Genomic DNA, 23599 nt, shown 5'->3' on the forward strand with positions numbered 1-23599 from the left:
ATATAAATAATTGGTGTAAAATGCACTTTGTCATCTTTTCCTGGCCATCAGATATGACCCATTTGGACGTTCAGAGGATCTGTAGTGAACGTGGAAACATCGTCATCTTCTACAACATTGCTTCACCAGTGACAACCATGGAGTTTGACAAATCATAGTGGTAGGAGATGCTTATTTTATGTTCAGTTAATGATATATTTTGCAGGAAAATAGATTTTTTTCTTCTGTTTCCTGTCTTTTGGATATAATAACCCTCAACTTTAATCTGAGTTTTTATGTACATCTACATCACAGGTGTCAAACATGCGGCCCGGGGGCCAAATTTGGCCCGCCAAAGGGTCCAATCTGGCCCGCGAAATGAATTTGTGAAATGCAAAAATTACACTGAAGATATCAACAATCAATGGTGCCAAAATCATTTTAATTCAGGTTCCATATACAGTCCAATTAGATTTCAAGTGGGTCAGACCAGTAAAATATTATCATAATAACGTATAAATAATGACAACCTCAAATTTTCTCTTTGTTTTTTTGTTGTAAAAAAGTTAAATTACATGGAAATGTTTACATTACCAAACTATACTTTTACAAAAATGTGAATAACCTGAACAAATATGAACGAGCAGAAATGTCTTAAGAGAAGTAAATGCAATTTTACCAGTATTCTGCCTGTTACTAAATGTTTTGTGCGATTGTAATGCATATGTGTAAATGATAAACTGATAAACTGAGGCAGAATATTGTTAAAAGTGCACTTGTTTTTCTTAAGACAATTCAATTTGTTCACGTTATTCGGATTTTTAAGGAAACTTTGTAGATGTAAACCTGATCATAATATAATTTTACATTTTTCACTGTTATCATTTTACTGGTCTGGCCCACTTCAGATCAAACTGGGGTGAATGTGGCCCCTGAACTAAAATGAGTTTGACACCCCTGATCTACATGATCAGTATATTAAATAAAGGCAAATACTGGATTTTCACTTAAAAATGCAAAACACAGAGACTAATATTAGAGTAAATGGTGATAAATTGCTTAAGAAAGGTTAAAAAGAGATAAAATTTCATTTGGGAACTACCACAAAAGTGGCACTGGGTCTTTATGGGTTAAACCATACTGTACCAATGCTTTTCATACCCCCAAAAGATTTAAGCGAACAGCATTAGTGGAAAAAAAATATTCCTATTAGTGAGATTTAACATTTATAGGTCAGTGTGTATCCTGTCTTAAATTGTATTTTATTGTTTTCAGTGCTATTTATACACCATGAGTAAAATTGCATCTGACAGTCGGGAAGACTTTTATCTATTTATGTCTTCTTAACTTTGATATACAGCAGAATAAGACAGAAGTAGATGAAGCTGCACATATTTCACTATTATGGTAGTGTGTTGCTTAATATGAAAACAAAGACATGAATCACTATTAGCTGTCAAATATATTATTCAGCCTGTACGCCTTGGGAAAAATCCATTTTTTTTTTTTTTTTTTTTTACAAAAAACAAAGGCTTCTGCTTGCATAATGTTGACTTCTTTCAGTATAGATTGACATTTATTTTTTGCTAATGCTGAGATAAACATGATATTAATCCATAATATTAATCCATGAATTATTTGTGTGATTAGTTACGGTCTGAAATGCATCTGATGCAAGAGGTGACAGAAAATACTCATTCTGCAACATATTAATATTGTTTTAAAATCTGCTGTCTGACACTATATTGTACATGTCTGGTCTGAAAGCTACATTTCAACATGTCTGCGTGTAATTCTTCGGTTCACAGTAGGAGATAAATGAAGTAAATTTTCTGGCTGTGTTTGCAGGAGTTACACAGCCTGTCCCTATTACTCTATCCCAGTCATAAACAGGCATAAACCTGTGACACATTTAATTAAATTCAAAGGCTCAAGCTGTCAGATACTGTGTCCTGCCCCCCCCCCCCCCCCCCCCCCCTTCCACCTTGGGTCCTAATGGATGTTTGTGGTCCATAATGCCCAGGCACCAGAGCCACAGTGTCAGCTCTTCAGAGTTACACAGAAATATGGGCTTTGTCAGGTTTGTTGATAAATCGGCTTCAGCAGAAGAAGACGTCATTTTGTCGTCAGGAAGGAACACATCTCTGTAACATTAATCAAATTTCAGTATTAAAGAAATGATCATGCATATTTTAAATTAGATTTAGAAAATGCCGAGATTGTGTTCCACGTGACAGGCAATTTGCTAACGCAAGATGCAAACAATGCTCGGTCTGTCAAAGCAAATCCTCTTATCTTGCTCGATGAGCAACAGAAAAGGCAGTATTTTGATAAAACGCTGATGCAAAAAAGAAGGATGTAGAGCTGCGTCATTTGGCAGGTAGCATCTGGATAAAATCGCACAAACTGTGCTTAGTCAGGAGGTAAGCCACATGTCGCCGTTATGAGCTCGGCGGTGTGACAAAGAGCAGCTGTGCTCCAGAAGTCTAGGGCTGCCAGATTACTCACTGTTCTTCATCTCAGCTGCGTTGTGCTGTTTCTGCCATGATGGACAGGTAGATAAGAGATTAGCATTTAGCAGCAGTCTATTGGATTTCAGCGTGAGGATGGAAATCCAATTATCATGTAGTTCTATTGTATCATGCTGGGCTGTGTGAATGGGGGATAAGCTACTCAACAGACAAGACATTTCAAGTTGTTTTAAAGGAGATAAACACTTAATTTAAAACTACAATATACAATCAGTTTACATTTAAAGGCCCAGAGTATGATTTTAGGGAATGTAGGAGGATCCTACAGTAGCAATGGACAATGATACTGGTTCTTTTAGTAGTGTGAATGAGAAATTGGGAAATTGATGTGGTTGCCTTAGAAGGACCTATTTACATCAACAGAGGGGATAGGTTGCCTTTCACAGAGTCTGCCATGTAGTACCAGAGTTATTCATTCATTTTCTTCCATATATCCAGGGCACTGGGGCAGTAGCTTAGGCATGGATGCCCAGAGGAGCCACCTCCTCCACCTCCTCTGGGGACACTGATGTATTCCCAAGACAGCCAAGAATTATGATCCAGTCCTGTCCTGTTTATGCACTGAAGCATCCTCCAGGTGGTATTTGCATGAAAACTCTTACCAGGCAGGCTTTTAGGAGGGATTCAAACTACATAATCCACCAGAACTGGCTCCTCTTGATGTGGAGGAGCAACGTTTCTACTTGGACTGACCTCTTCACCCTGTCTTCTGGGAAGTGTGCAGCCACACTGTAGAGGAATGTCATTACAGCTGCTTGTATCTGCAGTCTCGTTTGCTTTGTCACTAATGAGGGAAATGTACATCAACTTGCAAAGCAAAAGATTCTCCTTTTGGATTAACTCCCTCTTTGCCACAGTGTCCAAATCATCGCTGATGCCACATCAGTCAACTGTTGCTTCATCCTTTCCCAACTCTTAAACACAACCTTGAGGTACTTAAACACCTCTTTTTTAGGCAGCATCTCATACACAACCTGGGGTGGACACTCCATCCTACTCCACTCAGAACAATGGCCCCTGATTTGAAGATGCTGATTCCCATTCTAGCCACATTGCACTAGGGCAGTTTGTAGCCCAGTGCAAACTTAAGGCGGCCATACACTGTGCGATTTTAGAGACGATTTCTCACTCGTGCGACTCTTTCTGGGATCAGCCCAGATGTGCCTCTAATCGTGTGTCATGCTTTGTTCAGTGTACATGGGGTAAGGAGAAGCCATTAACACCTCATGACCACTTCACGGCCAGCAATCGTGTGTTCGCAAGGAAAACGGAGCTGTTTGAAATCCTGCTCGCTCCTCGTGATGGTATCGCACTGTCAAAGCAGTGCCACGAGCCGATGTGCCTCAAATTCTCACACTGTGCATGCGCGAATACAGTAATAGCCAGCTACTGTAAGCTAATTCTAAGCTAACAGTAGCTGGCTATTGGCCTAGTGCAATTTGGCTGTTGCAGCTTACCTCTAGTTCCCTTTGCTGTAGGATTGACAGCCCATACTATCCACGTCTGGCCAACCAATTCCTGCACCAAACACGTTGTTGTCTTTTCTTCTTTTTTGATTCCCCGCAGATAATGGCACATATTGCCAAAGCAGCTCATTGTTTTTTGTTTAGCACTACCATTTTGTGACTCACGCCAATACACAATCATCTATGCACTTCCGGATTCCTTGGTATTTTAATGTTGTATTTCCGGATACAACCCTGGAAAGTGTGGTGCGTCCTCTGGTGTATGGTCCTACAGTGTCAGCAGTCAGGTCGCATACGAGCATCGGTCCGTACAGTGTGAGAACATGAATTGTGAGCCTGACTTTACGATTGATTCGCACAGTTTGAGATGGAGCTGTGTGCAACGATCGAAATAATCGCACAGTGTATGGCTGCCTTTAGACTCAGACAGACTTGATGCAGTTGGCTCAGCAGGCAGCAGCAATAAATACAAGCAGGCACTATATATACACAGGATAATATATACAAGATAGAATAAATATGCACACTAGAAAATCACTCAGAAAGCACAGACCTCCACCAAGGCAGATCAGTCCATCCAGACCCATCACCACCAAACTTTAATCATTTGTTCCTTGTGCCAGTGTCAACATTTCCTGAAAATTTCCTCCAAATCCGTCTATAACTTTTTGAGTTATCTTGCTAACAGACATACAAACAAACAAAAATCCCCCCTCATCACCACCAAAATGCAATCATTTGTTCCTTGTGCCAGTATCAACATTTCCTGAAAATTTCATGAAAATCTGTCCATAACTTTTTGAGTTATCCAGCTAATAAATAAACCAACAGACAAACCCCAATGAAAACATAACGTCCACTGTTACACTTGGCTGAGGTAATAAAAACTATAGAATATAGGAGATAGAATTAATATGCATACAAAAAAACTATGTGTGAGTATAAAAAACTATGGTTCTCTGATAAAAAAAATATTTTCAGTCCTGAATATTGCACGTTGGATCAGGCCTGTGTAGGTGAGGGTGGGTGTGTGAGGAATGAAACTGTTTCTGAACCTGGCTGTTCTGATGCAGAGGCTATGGAACATCCTTCCCGAGGTCAGCAGCGAGAACCTGTTATTATCTCTTCGACTAAAAAGCCCCCCAAAAAACAACATGATTCTATCTTATTTTCTGGATCTGTTCTGAAAAATACAGGGTGGGGAAGCAAAATTTACAATATTTTGAGGCAGGGATTGAAAGACAGTGTATGACCAATTAGTTTACTGAAAGTCATAAGAATTTATTTGCCACAAGAAAATTTACATAATAGAAAATGTTTTTATTCTATGTGTCCTCCTTCTTTCTCAATAACTGCCTTCACACGCTTCCTGAAACTTGCGCAAGTGTTCCTCAAATATTCGGGTGACAACTTCTCCCATTCTTCTTTAATAGTATCTTCCAGACTTTCTCGTAATGGTTTTGCTCATAGTCATTCTCTTCTTTCCATTATAAACAGTCTTTATGGACACTCCAACTATTTTTGAAATCTCCTTTGGTGTGACGAGTGCATTCAGCAAATCACACACTCTTTGACGTTTGCTTTCCTGATTACTCATATGGGCAAAAGTTTCTGAAAAGGTATGGATAATAGTGTTAGGTATGATTATGACATCAATATATGTTTGGTATCAAAACAATTGATGTAGTGCCTGCTGAGAAAAAAACAACTAAATGTTCGTTGTAAATTTTGCTTCCCCACCCTGTACAACAAAATGTATGCTCGACCCCCACCTACCAGCTTTCATGAACATTGGGACTGTAGTTTTTGCATAATCCTGCTCTCAGAGAAATATAGTGGTCACATACCCTCTTCGGTGAATGTCATTATTCTAAAGTAGGCATAAAATGTAAATAAAGTGTGATGTTGTGAAGAAAGTTACAAACCATGCTTTTTGTAGAAACTTGTATGATTCCTCTGAGATGTGAAGCTGTCAGAAGGACTAATTGTTTAGCTTCTTGAAATCCTAAATTCTCATTCAAAACTTTGGAACAGAAAATTGGCTGCTTCAGAGTGAATCTAAATCAGCTGCAAGACTGATCAGTTGCCTGGCAACAGTGTGAGTATTGGCATCAACAGGTTTTTTTCCTGCCTTCATCATTTTAAGACATGTTTAAATGGAAGCCATACATGGAAATAATGTGCAGAGAATACAATTAATGGTTTGCATAAAACAGAACAAAAACTAAACAGAACTGGGAAAGAATTCTCCTTTTTAGTGAAATGCTAAACACTTGTGTTCAGATGCAACACTGAGTCATCACAGTTAATCTCATGAAACTGGAACATCAAATAAAGCTGAGTATCATCTACGGCTGTCACTCTAGTTGATCCTAAACCCCTTCAGTCAAGATTGTGCAGTCAAATATTGAAAAAATATTTAGATAATGTGACTTTGAAATTTTTTTAGTCATTTTCCATTGCAATGCAACTTAAGTAATTTATCTATTTAATTTTTTAACATTAAAACATCAACCATCTTTCGGCATAAAACAGATTTGACTTGTTTAACCTCTTATCTTTTATTTAACAATGTGAACTGAATAAATGAGGATATAGAGTGACTGTTAAAAAAACATGCTAGAACCAAAAAAATAAAGTGTTCTTTAGAAGAGACTAAGACATGAATAAACATGATGACAGTTTAGGACAACAAACACAAAAGAGGCTGCAGTCATTCTGAGGCACAGAAATCTAAGTACAAATAAATGAATAATAAATGGATGCAACATTTGCAGACAATTTCTGTTCAAACTAAGTGCACAATAAATAGTCCACATGCATTTAGATTTCTAATAAACTGTGTATACATGGTTTGCATGCATGCTGTTCTAAGTGGAAAGGTTCTACAGTGTAATTAAGTGTCAGATTTAAAGAGGGGACTTGATTATCCTTTATATTCTCAGACTAATAATGTGCATGCAATCACATTCAGTGGCCTGGATCAATGAAACCCTTTGTTTTTGACAGGAAGGACAATCTGTACTGAACCACATGAAAAGGTTTTGGAGTACTTCTTCTCTTAAGTGTTCGACTCACAGGAGTAAAATAGTGTTTCCGCTTCAGTGTCGGCTAACAATATTCAGCCCCTTTCATGTGAAAACAAATGTTCCTTGAGAACAGTGCACGATATATAGCCTATTATTTGATACAGTGGCCAAGATGGTAGGTTGTGGGCAAAATGACAGACTGACATGATGGAAACACAAAGGCACCTTTTTTGAGTTTAGGCAGATTGTGACAAATTCTAGAAGTATAATCTCAGTGCAGATAGTGAACATGCTGTGTACATGAAGACATGGTACAACATGAATTATTCACAACAAACCTGAATGAAACCTGAGAACGTGGCATTGGCAGAAAACCTGAGAATGCAAAAAGACACCGGAGCCTATGGTAAAACTTTATGTTCAGGAATGATTATGATGCTAAATTAACCCATAAAGACCCAAACCACTGATCTACTGATCTAAAATGTTTAATAACTGTTGATCCCTTAATCCTATCAGTACATTTAAATAACTGGTGTAAAATGCAGTTTGTCATCTTTTCATGGTCATCAGGTATGACCCATTTGGATGTTCAAAGGCTCCGAAGTGAACGTGGAAACACCGTCATCTTCTACAACATTGATTCACCAGTAAAACCTATGGCCTTTCACACATTACAGTGGATGGAGACATTTGTTTTATGTTCAGTTATTGATATATTTTACTGAAAAAGTCACCTTTTCTTCAGTTTTCTCTGTTTCTGATATAATAACCTTCAACTTTAATCTGAGTTTTAATGAACATCTACATGATCAGTAAATTAAATATAGGAAAATACCTGATATAAACTTAAAAAATGCCAAATACTCAAGATAATATTTTAATAAATGGTGATAAATCACTTTAGAAAGGTTGGATAGAGAGAAAACTTCATTTGGGAACTGCCACAAAGGTTGTACTGGGTCATTATGGGTAACAGAAATATAATTGCACATCCAGTGTGCAATATTCTCATTTTAATCCCCTTGAAGCAGAATCCCAGAGCGTAACATTTAGGGGTATTTAGCGGAATCTAATTGCTGAAATGGAAGGCAATATTCATGATTATATTTTCATTAGTGTATAATCACCCATTAAGGAGAATTGTTTTCTTTTTGTTACCGTTTTTTGTACACTTTTTCTTTTTTCTATTTTTTAGCAGGCAGCTTCCAGTGTTATTGTCAAGTCAGACATAGGAACCATGATGGCACCCATTGGCTGTTTAGTGGTTCTGAACCATGGAGGTTGCATTTTAGCTGTTGCCACATTGTTTTTTTGGAATCAGAAGTGTCCATATTTGGGCAAAGGGATGGACCTATGGGATCAGAGTCATTTGCAAGGGGTGATGGGTGTGCTAATGTTAAAAGTTAGCTTTGTAACATGGTGAAATGATAAATATCTTCTAGCAATAGTATAAGTCTTTTTTTTTTTAAATTTATTTATTAATTAATTAATTTTTTTTTTTTTTTACACTTTTTAAATTTTAAACATTTTGGTTTTTCAAAACAAGACCATGAAAGTGAGGTCCAAGGATGACTATTATAACATTTTCATGCATACAACATCAAACCTTTATTTTTTAAGAAAAATTAGTAGTCACCATTTGTAAAGTCTGTCCATTTTCTCCAGCGCCTTTTCCCCAGATAACTAAGTCATTTAATAGGTTTGTTAGTAATGTATTAACCACAACCACAGCTGTGATGTAGTTTCATCACAGCTGTGGTTCACATCACAGCCTTACACAGCCTTCTATTTGCTGTGAAATATTATGATTAGAGCAGTAGTTTAAAAAAGGGTCTTCAGAATGCTAATTTTTGTGTCCAAGTAAAATAAATGAGACCAAATAGAAAGAAAAAAGTATTACTTTGAATTCTGTCGACATGCACCTAGTGATATTAGTCTTAAAGATACTTCCACATTGACTACACTTTGGAGCCAATGTGACTATTTTTGTGGCACTTTCTACATGAAATTCCCTCTACATTTAATTGTCTCTATTCATTTACGATAATATTATCCACTGCATTTTGCATTATTAATCAAAAAGCAGGTATTTTCCTAAATTTAATATGCCAACCATGTAGATGTTCACAAAAGTTCATTCAAAGTGTATATATCAAAGCAGAGAGAACTGGAGAAAAAGTAGCTCTTTCGACAAAATACATCTTTAACTGAACATCAAAACAAGTATCTACAGCCACTCTCTGAAATCCTAAAAATTCAGTATGAAAGATACGCACATGCTTGTACCCACCTGATATTTGTGATGAATCTGCTTTGTGCCCAGAGCTGATTTTTTACCAACACAAGTCTCCATTACTGAACTAGCACTTGTGTCCATCGCCTAGATTCATTATTATTCAGTTCAGTTTTATTTATGGAGCCCTATATCACAACAAGGTTGCCTCACAGGGCTTTATAGAACTAGTTGAATATAAAAATAAACAACAGTCAAACAAACAGTAGATGAAGGAAATGGATTAATGTCCTGGGCATCCCCCGTCCTTAGACCCTCCTTCTCGGCAAGGAAAAACTCCACAAACCCAGAGGGATAAGAGAAACCTGAGGGAGAGCCGCAGTGAAGGAGAGGTCCACTCCCATGGACGGACAGGACATCCATCAGTCCTGGTCCATCCATTATAACAGTCGCAATACATTGATTAGAGGACTCAGGTCATTTTTTTAATGCTAACAACGCTCCTTCCTGAGTTCTTCTTTGCCTCAGTCTGCAACATTAGATTGAAGTAGCTTAGAAAATTAGCTAATGTCAAAATATGACTGACTTCCAACTTAACATAAATCTCAACACAAACTTGGACTAACACACTAGCACACAGGTGTCAAACATGCGGCCTGGGGGCCAAAACCGGCCCGACGAAGGTTCCAATCCGGCCCCTGGGATGAATTTGTGAAATGCAAAAATTACACTGAAGATATTAACAATCAAGGATGTTAAAATCATTGTAGGTCAATTCAATCTAAAAATGATCAGACCAGTAAAATACTCTCATAACTAACCTATAGATAATGAAAACTGCAAATTTTTCTCTTTGTTTTACTGTAAAAAAACAAAACAAAAAAACAAACGTTTAGATTACACAAAAATGTTTACATTTAAAGACTAGCCTTTTACAAAAAAAGTAAATTACCTGAACAAACACGAACAACCTTAAATGTCTTAATAGAAGTATGTGGAATTTTGATAATATTCTGTCTGTTATTAAATGTTTTGTGTATTTATAGATCCATTGTGATCTGTAAGTTGTAATGTACATGTATAAATGATAATCTATGGTGCAATGTAGTAAAAATTGCACTTATTTTTCTCAAGAATTTTCAGGGTGTTTATATTAGTTCATGTTATGTTCAGGTACAGTTCGTAGATGTAAACATTTTCATTAAAAAATCTTACTTTTTTCACTCAAAAACACAGAGAAAACTTTGGAGTCGACATTATTCATAAGTTCTTATCCTGTATTTATATTATTTTACTGGTCCGGCTCCCTTTAGATCATATTAGGCTGAATATGGCCCCTGAACTAACATGAGTTTGACACACCTGCACTAGCATATTTGATTCTTCCATATTTGCCTATTGTACATTCTTCAACTAAGGATATGTATGGTCTCAACATCTCAAAGTGTATTTTTCATATAAATGTTTCTCATTGTGCACATATCAGCATTTTAGTGTTTAACTGCCAGAATATTTTGCTTTTCCTCCTTAAAATGGAAGTGGTTTATATGGTTTGGTTAGATATTAATAAATGATTTGTGCCATTTTTCATTATATCTTTGCAGACCTTTTCTGCATTAAACTCAGTTGCGGTATCTATATCTCTAACAGTACTGTCAATATATAAAACTTAGCAGTCCATAGTGTGATTTCTGAGAAACACAGTTTAAAAGTGCCATGAGGGGTTAAAATACTGAAACACTGATATGCACATATGCAGAAGAGTTTACATAAAATGCTAAAATCATGCGTATCTGTGATTTCCTTTCATTCTGGTGTCTGTAAACAAAGAACATTCACTTCATTTAAAGTAAGCCCAAAACTAAAACAAAAGAATATCTTAAAACTATAATTCAATACAAGTAGCCTCCTCCAAGCAGGGCTGCAGGATTACTAAATAATGCAGGATCTCTTTTTAATGGCCTTTAGCTGATATAGTGGTGTATATTCATGTGTATGTTTTCAGGAAAATTTGCCAAGAATGAAGGACGCATATTAAACTGTCAGCTTTTAGGGCCCATTTCACTCAGTGGATAGTCTTCTTTTTCTTTTTCTAAATGAATCCATTCTCTTATACATAAGCCATTACAAGCTGCCAACATGTCTTTTCTTTAACTTTAACCAAGTACTCTAAAATGTAAAATCATTTGAAATCATACATTGACTTTATAAGTATGCATTAGCCTCCTACATATTCTTACCTGTCTATAGCATAGAGATGTGATTAGTGGTTAAATTTATAACATGACAGCCACTGAATAAAGAGAGTCTTCTGTGTTTTATGCTCCTGCAGTGGAATCACCAAAGAAACAGAGCAAGTGTCATGAAATATAAAGAGAAAGATACAATTAGAGCTTATTGAACAGACTAATCAGGTGCCTTCAGAGCTGCAGATAAAAGGGAAAGTAATCCAGTGCTGAAAAAGCAGTGATTGCAGCACACAAAAATCCAACTCCAAAATCCATGGGAATCCTGTTTTCGAATTCAACCGGACTGTGAGTGGACTGTTAAGAGTGACAGACTGCTCTACTGAGACCATTACTACAATGAAAGAGGGGCTGATGCCATTGGTATTTGGTTTCCCAGCCTGTTTCTTCTTTGAGAAGCGTTCCAAGCTTGGCTTTGCTCCCTTTCACTGTTTGTCTTCATTTAAATCCCATTTCAGTCGAAAATGTTTTCAAGTATCGTTAAGCGGAAGTGAGAGGTGAGAGGAAGTGCGGATGTTGAAGTTCATTATTATTCTACGGTCTTTTCTTTTATTGTTTTAACCCATAAAGACCCAGCGCTGATTTTGTGGCAGTTCCCTAATGAATTTTTCTCTCCATTTAACCTTTCTTAAGTTATTTATTACTATTTATTATTATATTGTCCTCTATTTTTTGTTTTTTTTCAATGAAAATCAAATATTTTCCCATATTTAATTTCCTGATCATGTAGATGTTCTTAAAAGCTCAGATTAAAGTTGATTGTCATACTGTCAGAAACCGAGAAAAATGAAGAAAACGTGACTTTTTTAAAATTAAAATGTATCATTAACTGAAAATAAACCAAGCATCTCCATCCAATGTCATTTATCAAACTCCATGGGTTTTACTGCTGAATCAATGTTACGCTCTGGGATTCTGCTTCAAGGGGGTAAAATGAGAATATTGCACACTAGATGTGCAATTATATTTCTTTAACCCTTAAAGACCCAGTGCTACTTTTGTGGCAGATCCCAAATGTAGTTTTCTCTCTATTTAACCTTTCTTAAGTGATTCATTGCCATTTATTATAATTATATTATCCTCTGTAATTTGGATTTTTTTTAAGTGTATATCAGGTATTTTCCTTTATTTAATTCACTGATCAAGTAGATGTTCATAAAAACTCAGAGTAAAGTTGAAGGCTATCATATCAGAAACAGAAAACCAAGAAAAGTGATTTTTTTCAGCAAAGATGTTAATATCTGAATGTATATATGTATATACACGCATCATCATTTAATTTACTGATCACGCAGATGTTTATGAAAGCTCAGATTAATGTTGATTGTCATTTTATCAGAAACAGAAAAAAATGAAGAAAATTTGAGTTAAAAAAAAATCATACTTTTCTTTTTTTCTTTTGTTCAGACAAGGTATAGTTTTTAGATGAAAAAAAGAAAATTGTAATTACATTAAGAGAAGACAAAATGAACGTCATTAGCCTTAGCAATATATATCATTAACTGAGCAGAAAACTAGTGTCTCCATCCACTGTCATTAATCATACTCTATGGTTTTACAGATAAACCCAGTGGAAAAAAGGACTTTTTCAGGAAAATATAGCAATAACTGAACATAAAAAATGTCTCCATGTACAGTCATGTGTCAAACTATAATAGTTTCACCAGTGAATCAATGTTGTAGAGGATTTCCATGTTTCCATGTTCACTGCAGAGCCTCTGAACATTCAAATGGGTCATATCTGATGACCATGAAACTGCATTTTACACCAATTATTTACATGTATTGATAGGATTAATGGATCAACAGGTATTTAACATTTTAGATCAGTAGATGGTTTTGGTTGCTGGCTGTTTGGGTCTCTATGGGTTAATATAATTATAAAGGGAAATGCATAGAATGGTGTTAAAAAAAAAAAAAAGCACTGACCTACTTTTCTTTTTAAATGGTGTTATCTGTTAACAATCCAAGGCTACACATGATCAATTCAGTGAGGAATTCATCCCATTCGTCTTGTAATGTGCAGAGGTGACTACAGAAAGCGTCTCGCCAGCAGGCAGGTGAGAGGTCAGGTTTCCATGTGACATAACCTCACTGTCTGTTTCTTTTTCTATACCCTCCCACTGAGAAAAGAGGCCAGGCACCCCGAGACCCATGGGTCAGTATGCACTTACGTCTTCATTAATAATGCATGGCCTTCCATTTCAACCAGCTGGCTTTGGAACAACACAGTGGGATATGGTGCATACAGCCGTTCATACATTAACCATATACCCCGCCTTTCAGACAACACTGATGAGACTGACTCAGCTTTATGCCTTTCTCAGCTGTCACATCACATACATACAAATAATTTAATCTTGTTTTGGCTGATTTTTTTTTTTACCCAGTATATGCCACCACAAGGAGATCCATATAAGGACATTCTGACATACTGCATGAGTGCCTGCTTTTACCGTTCTCTTTGCATAGGAATATCAATGTGTTCTGCTCTGACACATCGCTGTAAAATCAACTTGTGATGCCAACCTGGAAGGAACCATGTATTAGATAATTTTTTTTCCCACATTTTGTTTCATTTTGTTACTGGTTCTGCTACTGTGAAAGCCTTTAATGCCAGGGATTAAATTTGCCAAGGATTCCCCATATGTCTAATAATAATTTTGGAGTTGACACACTTTAATGTAAAATTCTTGCCTGGAAACATTACAGTATTCCAAAATGATACTGGCATCGATGTAAAGTCCTGAATAAGTTTACGCAATATTATTCTTTACGGCTAAAATTTGCTGAGAGGTCTTATTTATGTCTTTGTGCATAAGAAATCAATCTAAGTGAATCCCCAAAGGAACTTTGTGTTGGTAAATGCAAGTTATGCAAATTTACAGGATTTCAGTTCTGTTGCAACATGTTGGTGGTCATATGAACTATGTTTTCAGCTCAAAAATGTCCAGTTTCATCACAATTAATGCTATATTTTCATGTCACAAATGGCCAAGTTATATTTTAACTGAATTTACCTGAAAAACAAATATTTTATTCTTTTAGATTCCCCAATTTTTCTTACAAGATTCTATCCTACATATCACATGTTTTATTTTTACAGGTTGCAATATGGAGTATGGTGCTGATCCATCCTGCTTATGTTACGCCAATACATACATTAAGAATGTCACACGTCACTTTTTAAATCAACAGTTTTCTAATAATAAGCATTTTTATAAAGAACTAACAATTCTATATTGTTATTTACTCTTTAGTATGATGATAAACTATACAATAAATAATTATGATACTAGTTTTTGCACAGGGATCATTTGTGGAAACGGTGACATGGCTGCTGAGCATCAGTATGATGGGATCTGTAACAACCATGTCACATCCGTCCACTGCCACATTTTGTGTTTTTGTTCAGCTGTTATTGTTTTAGATCCACAATACTAACATTTATGAATAACAGGAGAATTAGCAATAGTTAGTATATAAGTTTATTACTAATAAAGTACTGGTACTGACCAGGTCATCATGGGTAATGTCATGTCCGTCCACCAGCAAAAGTTTTCACATACACGTGCTATTCAAAATCCAATATTTCTGAAAATATAGCTTCCACTGTCTAATAATATCAGTAGTCTGTGCACAAATGTATTAGCATTATTTCAACACAGTTCTATGTATTTCTTACAACTTTTTTTTTTTTTTTTTTTTACAAAAATGGCCACTCATTTGACCCCCTAAGTAAATTTTAGCCATTTAGAAAAATAGATTCTGTATCATCCAGCACTGATTGTCCTCTCTTGTCCTCCTCTTCCTCACCTATACTTTATTAATTTAACTTTAAAGAATTTGATTTGACACCTTCCTTCAGTTTCTCTCTTATCTATATCAAAAGCTTAAATATAAATATATATGAACCTGACACCGAGCTTCTGTGTGGAGCTACAAAGCAGAGCAGTAGCATCACATCTGACAGAACCTCCTCAGTGATCGGTAATCACAGCCGTCACTCACATTTTTCAGTTTATTCAGATCAAATCCTTCACATCCCACCATTTCCCCATCACTTCAGGTGTGCCCCAGGGATCTGTACTGGGGCCCCTCCTCTTTATCATCTACCTCCTTCCCCTCGGCAATATTTTCCGTAAATACAATATCAACTTTCACTATTACACGGATGACACCCAGCTCTACCTCACCAGCAGTTCCGGATTGAATTTAAAATACTTCTATTGACATTCAAGGCCATCCATAACCTCGTCCCTCCATATCTGTCTGATCTCCTTCATGTTGCCACTCCCTCTCGTACCCTTAGATCTTCTTCCTCCATCCACCTCACTGTTCCCTCTGCCTGTCTCACCACAATGGGGAGCAGAGCATTCAGCCGCTCTGCTCCCCACCTCTGGAACTCCTTGCCACCGGATCTCAGAAACATCACTTCTCTCCCTCTTTTCAAACCCAAACTCAAAACCCATCTGTTTAGAACCGCTTTCTCTTTGTGAACGCAATTGCATTGTCCAATTTTTTAACCTGCCTTTTATTCTTTACTCTGTTTTATTGCTTGTTTTATACTCTCCTGTTTTACTGTACGGTGTCCTTGAGTGCTAAGAAAGGTGCCTATAAATAAAATGTATTATTATTATTATTATTATTATTATTATTATTTTTTAAGGCCTAATTTGCAAGAAAACTTACATCACAGTGTAGATTTTCTACATCCTCAAACACATAGAAAGAATAAATACAGGAGTTTTGCATCCCCCTCAGACCACTTGAATTACAATATGCTGAAAGGTAATTATGGATTTTTTTTGTCCAGCGAGGATAAAAACTCTGAATGACTACAATTTTAACATTAGCTACAGTTGGCATCAAGCAAATATGCTCTGATGTTGTTTCCTCTGCTTTAACTTGTCCCTCAGTTCACATTCCCTATAATGGTTTTGTCCTTCTACCTTATGATGGACAATAGAAACACATTCAGGATGTGACTAGTAATGAGGTGGTGACGTCTGCTTCCTACTTGAGTGGGTATTTTCTTTGTTCACTGGGTGAAAGCTAAGAAAAAGCAAGGTCATTCTAAAATAATGTGCATGTTGCATTTCAGAACATAGCAACCTATACAGTGATAATGGGATGTGAATTTACCCTCTAAGACCTAGACCTATTTTTGTGATAACTTGTTATTTAATTTCGTACCACATTTAACCTTTCCTAAGTGATTCTGCATTTTGTATTTTTCAGTGAAAAGAAAATATTTTCCTAAATGTAATATGCCAACCATGCTGATGGTCATTAAAAGTCAGACTAAATTCAAGGTGGTTACATCAAAACAGAAAAAAACCTGTGGAAAAATTTGCTCTTTCTGGAAAATATAGTGATGACTGAACATAAAAAGTGTCTCCATCCTGTCATTTTTCAAACTCCAATGATTTTACTGGTAAATCAATGATGCAGAAGATGACGGTGTTTCCACATTCACTACAGAGCCTCTAAACGTCATATCTGATGACAATGAAAGGCTGAAAAACTGCATTTTACCTGAATTATTCACATGTATTGATAGGATTAGTGGATCAGAAGTTATTAAATATTTTAGATTAGTAGATTCTTTTGGTTGCCCATGACTGTTTGGGTCTTAGAGGGTTTTAATGAGATTAAAAACAAAACAAAACAAAAAATCCCTGCATGGAGTGAAATTGATGAGATTACAAAACCATTTCAGGGGAAAGCTGAAAATGAAACCATTAAAACACATAATTTAGACAGATTTTAATTTATAGAGTGGATCGCCAGTAGCTTATAATAGTTCATCTTGACTACATGTATTGAATTTAATTGAAATTCATTAAAAAAAACACTCCACACCACACCATCTTTTCTATGTATGAGTCTGTGTGCCAATTCATCTGCAATATGCTGACATAAAGTCTGATTGGTTTAAATGTTGACAAGCTGGAACTGGAGGAAAAGTTGATTTACGGTTTAGAATAACTGGCCAAAAATAAAAAGTAGTCTTGGCCTCTGTGTAGCTGTGCTTGGCATTTTTTAATATTTGAGTCTTTCGCATTCCTTTGTGACTCCTCACTGCCAAACAAATAGTATAAAGAGCAGTTGAGTTAACTTACTCAAATTGCTTAAAGGTGCAGGGTGTAGGAGTTCAGGGAGTTTAGTGGGATGCAATTGCAGAAATGGAATATTTCATTCATAATTGTGTTTTCTTTTGCGTATAATCCTATGGAAATGGCAATCATGTTTTAGTTGTGTTAGAATGAACAGTTTGCTGACCGTGATGTACTTCCTCCTATTACTGCTACACTGATTGAATCAGAACCAGAGTCAATATTCTCATAAATAAATAACTAAATCACAAAATAATAAATAAAAATCCCAGAATGAATTAAATAATTACAGATTAAAGGCAAACTTTTCTGTTATTTAGAATATCACTGAATATCACACTCTGTACCTTAAATTTTTCTATACCATGAGGCTGTAAATGTAATGTAATTTTACTGTCATTTAACTTTTTAACCATTTTAACCTTTAACGTGACCCATTTAAGAATTACAATTACATTTGAGCGATGTTAAAGACAGAAAGTAATGATTCCTTTGAAATGAAGCCTAATATCTGCATTGTGGCCTTACACTCCTGTTATAAACCCCACCCAAAACCTCCACATAAAGGGCGGATGTTTAAAGGTTAAAGTCTAATTAAAGTCTTGAGACGCCAGGAGCTAAAAGTCAAAAGAATCCTCATAATACTTGAACAAATTATTTTCTTCCACATTACTTTTTTTTTTTTTTAAGTAATTCAATAACAGCTGTGTCCTTTCTAAGTGTGAGAGTGATGAACATATCTAGATTGTGACATTCTGTCCTTTGTTCCCTGAAAAAACGTGGGCGGTTTCTGATGAAAGTCACTCTGATGGTAATTGTCAAATCAAAACTAATTCAATAGTTTTCTGCATTCATCTGCCTTCAAAATGCTGAATGAAAGCGCTGGCACATTCAAACCTAAATATGGTCCATTAGGGATAGCAGCCATTAACATAAATATTGATTGCAGCAGGGCATGGTCCAAAAACAACAAATCATATAATAGGAGGATGATTGTCTATTAAGAATATTTTCTGTTTGGAATTTGAAGCTATTACTGTTGTATATGAAGTTAATAAATAAACATAAATGAAATATTTGAGAAAATCAGACCATGGTCATTCTTAACCCTCAAAGACCTAAACAGCACCTGCAATGAAAACCATCTACTGATCTGAAATGTTTAATAACATTTGTATCACTAATCCTATCAATGCATTTCAATATATCAGATAAAATGCGGTTTCTCAGCTTTTCATCATCATCATCACCATCATCATCATCATCATCATCATCATCACCATCATCATCATCATCATCATCATCATCATCATCATTAGGGCTGTGTATCGGCAAGAATCTGGTGATACAATACAAATCACAATACTAGGATCACAATACGATATATCACAATATATCATGATACTGTTAAAAAGGCAATTTTTTTGTTTGTTTCTTTTCTTTAAATGATTATTTTGTTGAAGAATTGAATTACAGCAGAAATCTGCACAAATACTAAACACATTTTTATTTGATCCCAACAGGATCTAATGCTATATTGTGATATTGAAATGTTCCTGTGTTCAAACTGAAATTCTGTTTTACAGACATTACAGTTTAAGATCCTGTTCAAATGTTAATATTCTATTAGCTCAGAACTAACATCAGTACAGTATTTTAGTTCAATCCCAACAAAGGAACAAAAATTGTTGAATAAAACAGTGTTAAATAATAATAAATAAAATGTAAACAAAAAAGAAAGACAAAAAACAAAAATGAACCTCCACAATATTTGCATTTGAATAAATACCTAAAAATATTGATACGGTACTTTTTAATATCGATACAGTATTGTGAAATGAAATATCGCGATATATTGCAGAACCGATATTTTCTTACCGCCCGAATCATCATCATCTTTCATCATCATCACATATGACCCATTTGGACGTTCACAAGCTCCATAGTCAACATGGAAACACTGTCATCTCCTGCAACATGGATTCACCACTAAAACCCACAGAGACAGTGTTTGTAAATGCTAGTTTTTACATTCAGTTAATATATTTTCCCCCAAAAGTCACTTTTTCTTCAGTTTTCATTGAATTTACTGAGCTTTTAGAAACATCTACAGGGTCAGCATATTAGCTTTAGGTAAAATACCTGCTTTTTACTGAAAAAAAAAAAAAAAAAATCAAGGATGTCCAAATAAATTTAGTTCAGCTCCATCTAAAGTGGGTCAGACTTGTAAAATACTATCATAATAAAGTATAAATAACAAAAATCACATATTTTTCTCTTTGTTTTAGTGTAAAAGAAGTAAAATTACACAAAAATGTTATCATTTACAGACTAGCTTTTTACAAAACAATGTGAAAAACCTGAGCAAATATGAACAACCTGTAGTGTCTTAAGAGATTTAAGAGTAATTATACCAATATTCTGTCTGTTATTAAATGTTTTGTGCATTTGTAGATCCACTGTGATCTGTACGTTGCAACGAACATGTAAAAATGAGAAGCTTAGGCCAAATAATGGCATAAGTTGTTAAAACTGCACTTTTTTTCTTAATAAATTTCATTTTGGTCATGGGTCATGTTTTTCCATATTTTTTTAAAAGATAGTTTGTAGATGTAGAAATTTTGATAATATAATCTTACTTTTTTCACTCTAAAACAAAGAAATTAGACATAAATTTTGGAATTGATATTATTTATGTATTATTATGTTGTTATTTTAATGATCCGGCCCACTGCAGGTCATATTGGGCTTTATGTGGCCCCTGAACTAACATGAGTTTGACACGCCTGGTATCAGTCTTCCTATTCCTTTTCGACCATGCAAAATTCAGACTTGCATGTACTTGAACATAGATTCTGTTCATTTAAATGTTATTTTGTTTTTGTCTTATTTTACTTTGTGTTGTGTTTACTTTGTGTTTTATTTTGTTTCTTTGCATGTTTGAAATAAATAAAATAAAATAAAATAAAACAAAACAAAATAAAAATAAAATAAAATAAAATAAAAACACTCTGGAAAAATATCTTGGCTAAGGTTCTCATAATTCATGCATGAAAGGGTTAAATGTTGTCTCTCCTTTACATGGTCAGTAAAGTAAATATAGGAAGATAGCAGAAAGCAGATGAGAAGAGGTTAAATGTAGAGGAAAAAGTCATCCTAAAAATTTTATTTTTTATTATTTTTTTTAAAATTTATTTTTATTTTATTTCGAACATGCAAAGAAAATAAGACAAAACAAAGCAAATTAAGACATAAACAAAATAACATTTAAATGGACAGAATCTATCTTCAAGCACATACAAGTCTGAATTTTGCATGGTCGAAAAGGAGTAGGAAGAAGTATAAACTACAAAGTATAAAAATATTCTAGTTCCTTAAGGGTTAACATCAGGATTATATGTATGTTCTTCTAACATCCCATCATTATATCCACTCTGTGCAGATGCAGATCCTCAATCACAAACTGCCTCTGCTGTCAACATATGTTATGACTGCAGGCTTCCCATGCGGTGAAATATACCCCCCAACCCCCCCAACACCCCCCAGTCAGAGTAAATCCACATACGATTCAGTCCTAAAGGCTGCACACACCCCTTCTCCCAAAAAAACAGAGCCCTGCTACGCTCTAAACTGTGTGAAATAACTGGCTGCTGAGGAAGCATCTTTCCTAACGTCATTATCTGGGAGCTGCGGGGACCTGCTGGATCTGACCAATCAACGCACTCCGGGTTCAAGACTGAGGAGCCCACAAGTTATTAACCTGAATGATCACAACTGGACTCACAGGAACCTGAGCAGTAAAAGGGGAAAGGGGAGGAGGTTTTTTTTTTTTTTTTCCTTCTTCATCATTTGCAATGCTGCTCGTAAATCTATGATTTAACTTCAGTGGCCGTCTGTGGGTCTACGCACACACACATACACACACATCCACACACACACACACACACACACACACATACACACACACACACACACACACACACACACACACACACACACACACACACACAAAACATCTCCTCTTGCTCCAACTGCAGGCTGCGTGTCTCCACAGATGCTGAGGGAGTAGGTCAGGAAGGAAGGAGGGTAGAAAAATAACAGGGAGAAAGGAAAAGACAGATTTCAGCACCGGAGCTGTCCACGGCTGTTGCATGAGAAGTGCGTGTTGTGCGTGACAGGGATAAGCGGTTTCCGACTGTCAAATATCAGCGTGGGACTGAGAGGAGAAGGAATACCAAACTGCTGCTGTGCCATTCATCTGCTGGAACGGCGGGGCTACGGACTGGAGAGTCAAAGGTACTTCATTTGTGCGAAGTGTTGCCATGCTGGACGGACGGCTTTGAACCACAAAAGGATAAAGTCCCAATAAGTGTCGGTGCGCATCAGTCTTTCACCCTTTAACGGTGAGTCTCCATCCTCCTGCTTAGATCAGCTCTTCCTAATCTTACATAACATTAGGAAAACTGCCGTGTGGGACGCTGCCCCCCCCCCCCCCATACACACACACATCCGTAGTTTGTTTTGTTGATGGTGCAAACATGTCGGACGGGACGCGTAAAGGTTGGATTTGCGGGGACGCCTCATTACAGATGCGTGGAGGAGAAGCGGATTTAGGTCAGCATCCACATGGGTGTGGATGCGCGCCGCTGTTCTATCAAACTACACGAGTACCTCTTGTGACTCTGAAGTATCTCCTTCAGAGCCAAAAAATTACGCACCACTCACTTCATGTGCGTCATAAAAATAATGTTTGTCAATCAGTTGTGGGAATGGGAGATTCTGTGTCTCTGCTGCAGACATAATGTAGTTATCTCTGTCTCCACCATCACTGTCCCATCAGGGGAGGGCTACTGTCCATTAACCTCTCCCATCAGTTTGTTTACAACCCTATTGTTGTTATCTTGTAGCCCCTATACCCTCCCAAATGAGCCTGTTGGTGTGTAACCTTGGAGTGAGTCCTATCCCTCAGTGTGTGACAGTGCTGACAGATTCCCTCAAGCCTGGGCTGCTTCACTGTTCCCTGCTATGTAGTTATATTGTCAGGGTCTTTCCGAGCGTTTGGCTGGCACAGACTCCCTGCCTGGCAGCGCCTGAATGCCAACGTGATGTCTCTAGTCTAACGATGCATTGAGATTTAAATTCCTCCTCCATTCAGGCTGATTTCCAACCCCTCATATATATGTGTCTGTGGAGCTTTGAGCATGTGCTTTTTATTTGAGCCATGATGTTGTTGAGCTCAGGTACAAGTGAGGATGAGGAGAAAAGGTGAAGTGGGAGAGTTGTTGTCTCATGCACATGCTGTAGCAGATATCCAGATGCAATGAACCGGATCAGTGCAAACCAGGGGGAGTAAGATAACCATCCCCATGCTGTAATTTGATTTATCCAGCACTGTGTGTCCAAGTGCACGTACATCTGCCTGTTTTAAATGGTTGTTAATGATTCCACTCACTAGATATTACAGAGCTCTGGGTGAACTCGTTAGTGTAATTAGTTCCAGGTCTTTGCCTCCCTGGTCCGTGGGTGAGATCTTCAGCTAAAGGGGGATTCATTCCCATGAAAAGGCTTGCTTTGTGGGGCTCCCATTTAAACCAACTCCCCCTCCTCTCTGAAGCAAGGATTGAAAAGGAGGGCTGGTTGGGATTCTAATCAGCACATACCAGTGACATCCAACAGCTTTGGGAAGAAAACCATACAGTTGGAGCGACACATGCATGAAAATATACAAGTAAAGTCAGTGCAACATTTTTCCTCTAATACATAAGAGAGTTTTAAGCATGTTGAATGGGTTTGGTTTGTTGACCGGGTTTTATAAAAAACAAAAAAAAAACAAAAACAAAAAACAAGGTGGAGCAATTAATATTGTTACTTTGCTGCATTGTCTGTCATTCTAGTTAAGGTCTGGGGAAAAGGAACATTTATTCTCAGAGATTTTTAAATCTGTTGTGACACTGAAACATTGGAATTAAATGGCTGATTAAGATCTATTTTTA

The 23599-nt window shown here is 36.5% G+C and overlaps 1 protein-coding gene across 3 annotated transcripts in view; it reads left to right on the plus strand.

Annotated features, from left to right (window-relative positions):
* Positions 1 to 21293: 21293 nt before the first annotated feature.
* phf24 (PHD finger protein 24) overlaps positions 21294 to 23599 on the plus strand; it is a 73101-nt gene continuing 70795 nt past the window's right edge. Inside the window, exons 1-2 of one of the 3 annotated variants that reach the window (XM_030148976.1) lie at positions 21294 to 21425; positions 21661 to 22009. The gene's annotated coding sequence lies outside the window, so the exon portion shown is untranslated. Of the gene's footprint in view, positions 21426 to 21452; positions 22010 to 23599 lie in introns of those variants that run through there. The other 2 variants (XM_030148975.1, XM_030148977.1) reach the window with 2 other exon arrangements.

The sequence above is a fragment of the Sphaeramia orbicularis genome, chromosome 12, assembly GCF_902148855.1.
Source record: "Sphaeramia orbicularis chromosome 12, fSphaOr1.1, whole genome shotgun sequence".
NCBI lineage: Eukaryota > Metazoa > Chordata > Actinopteri > Kurtiformes > Apogonidae > Sphaeramia > Sphaeramia orbicularis.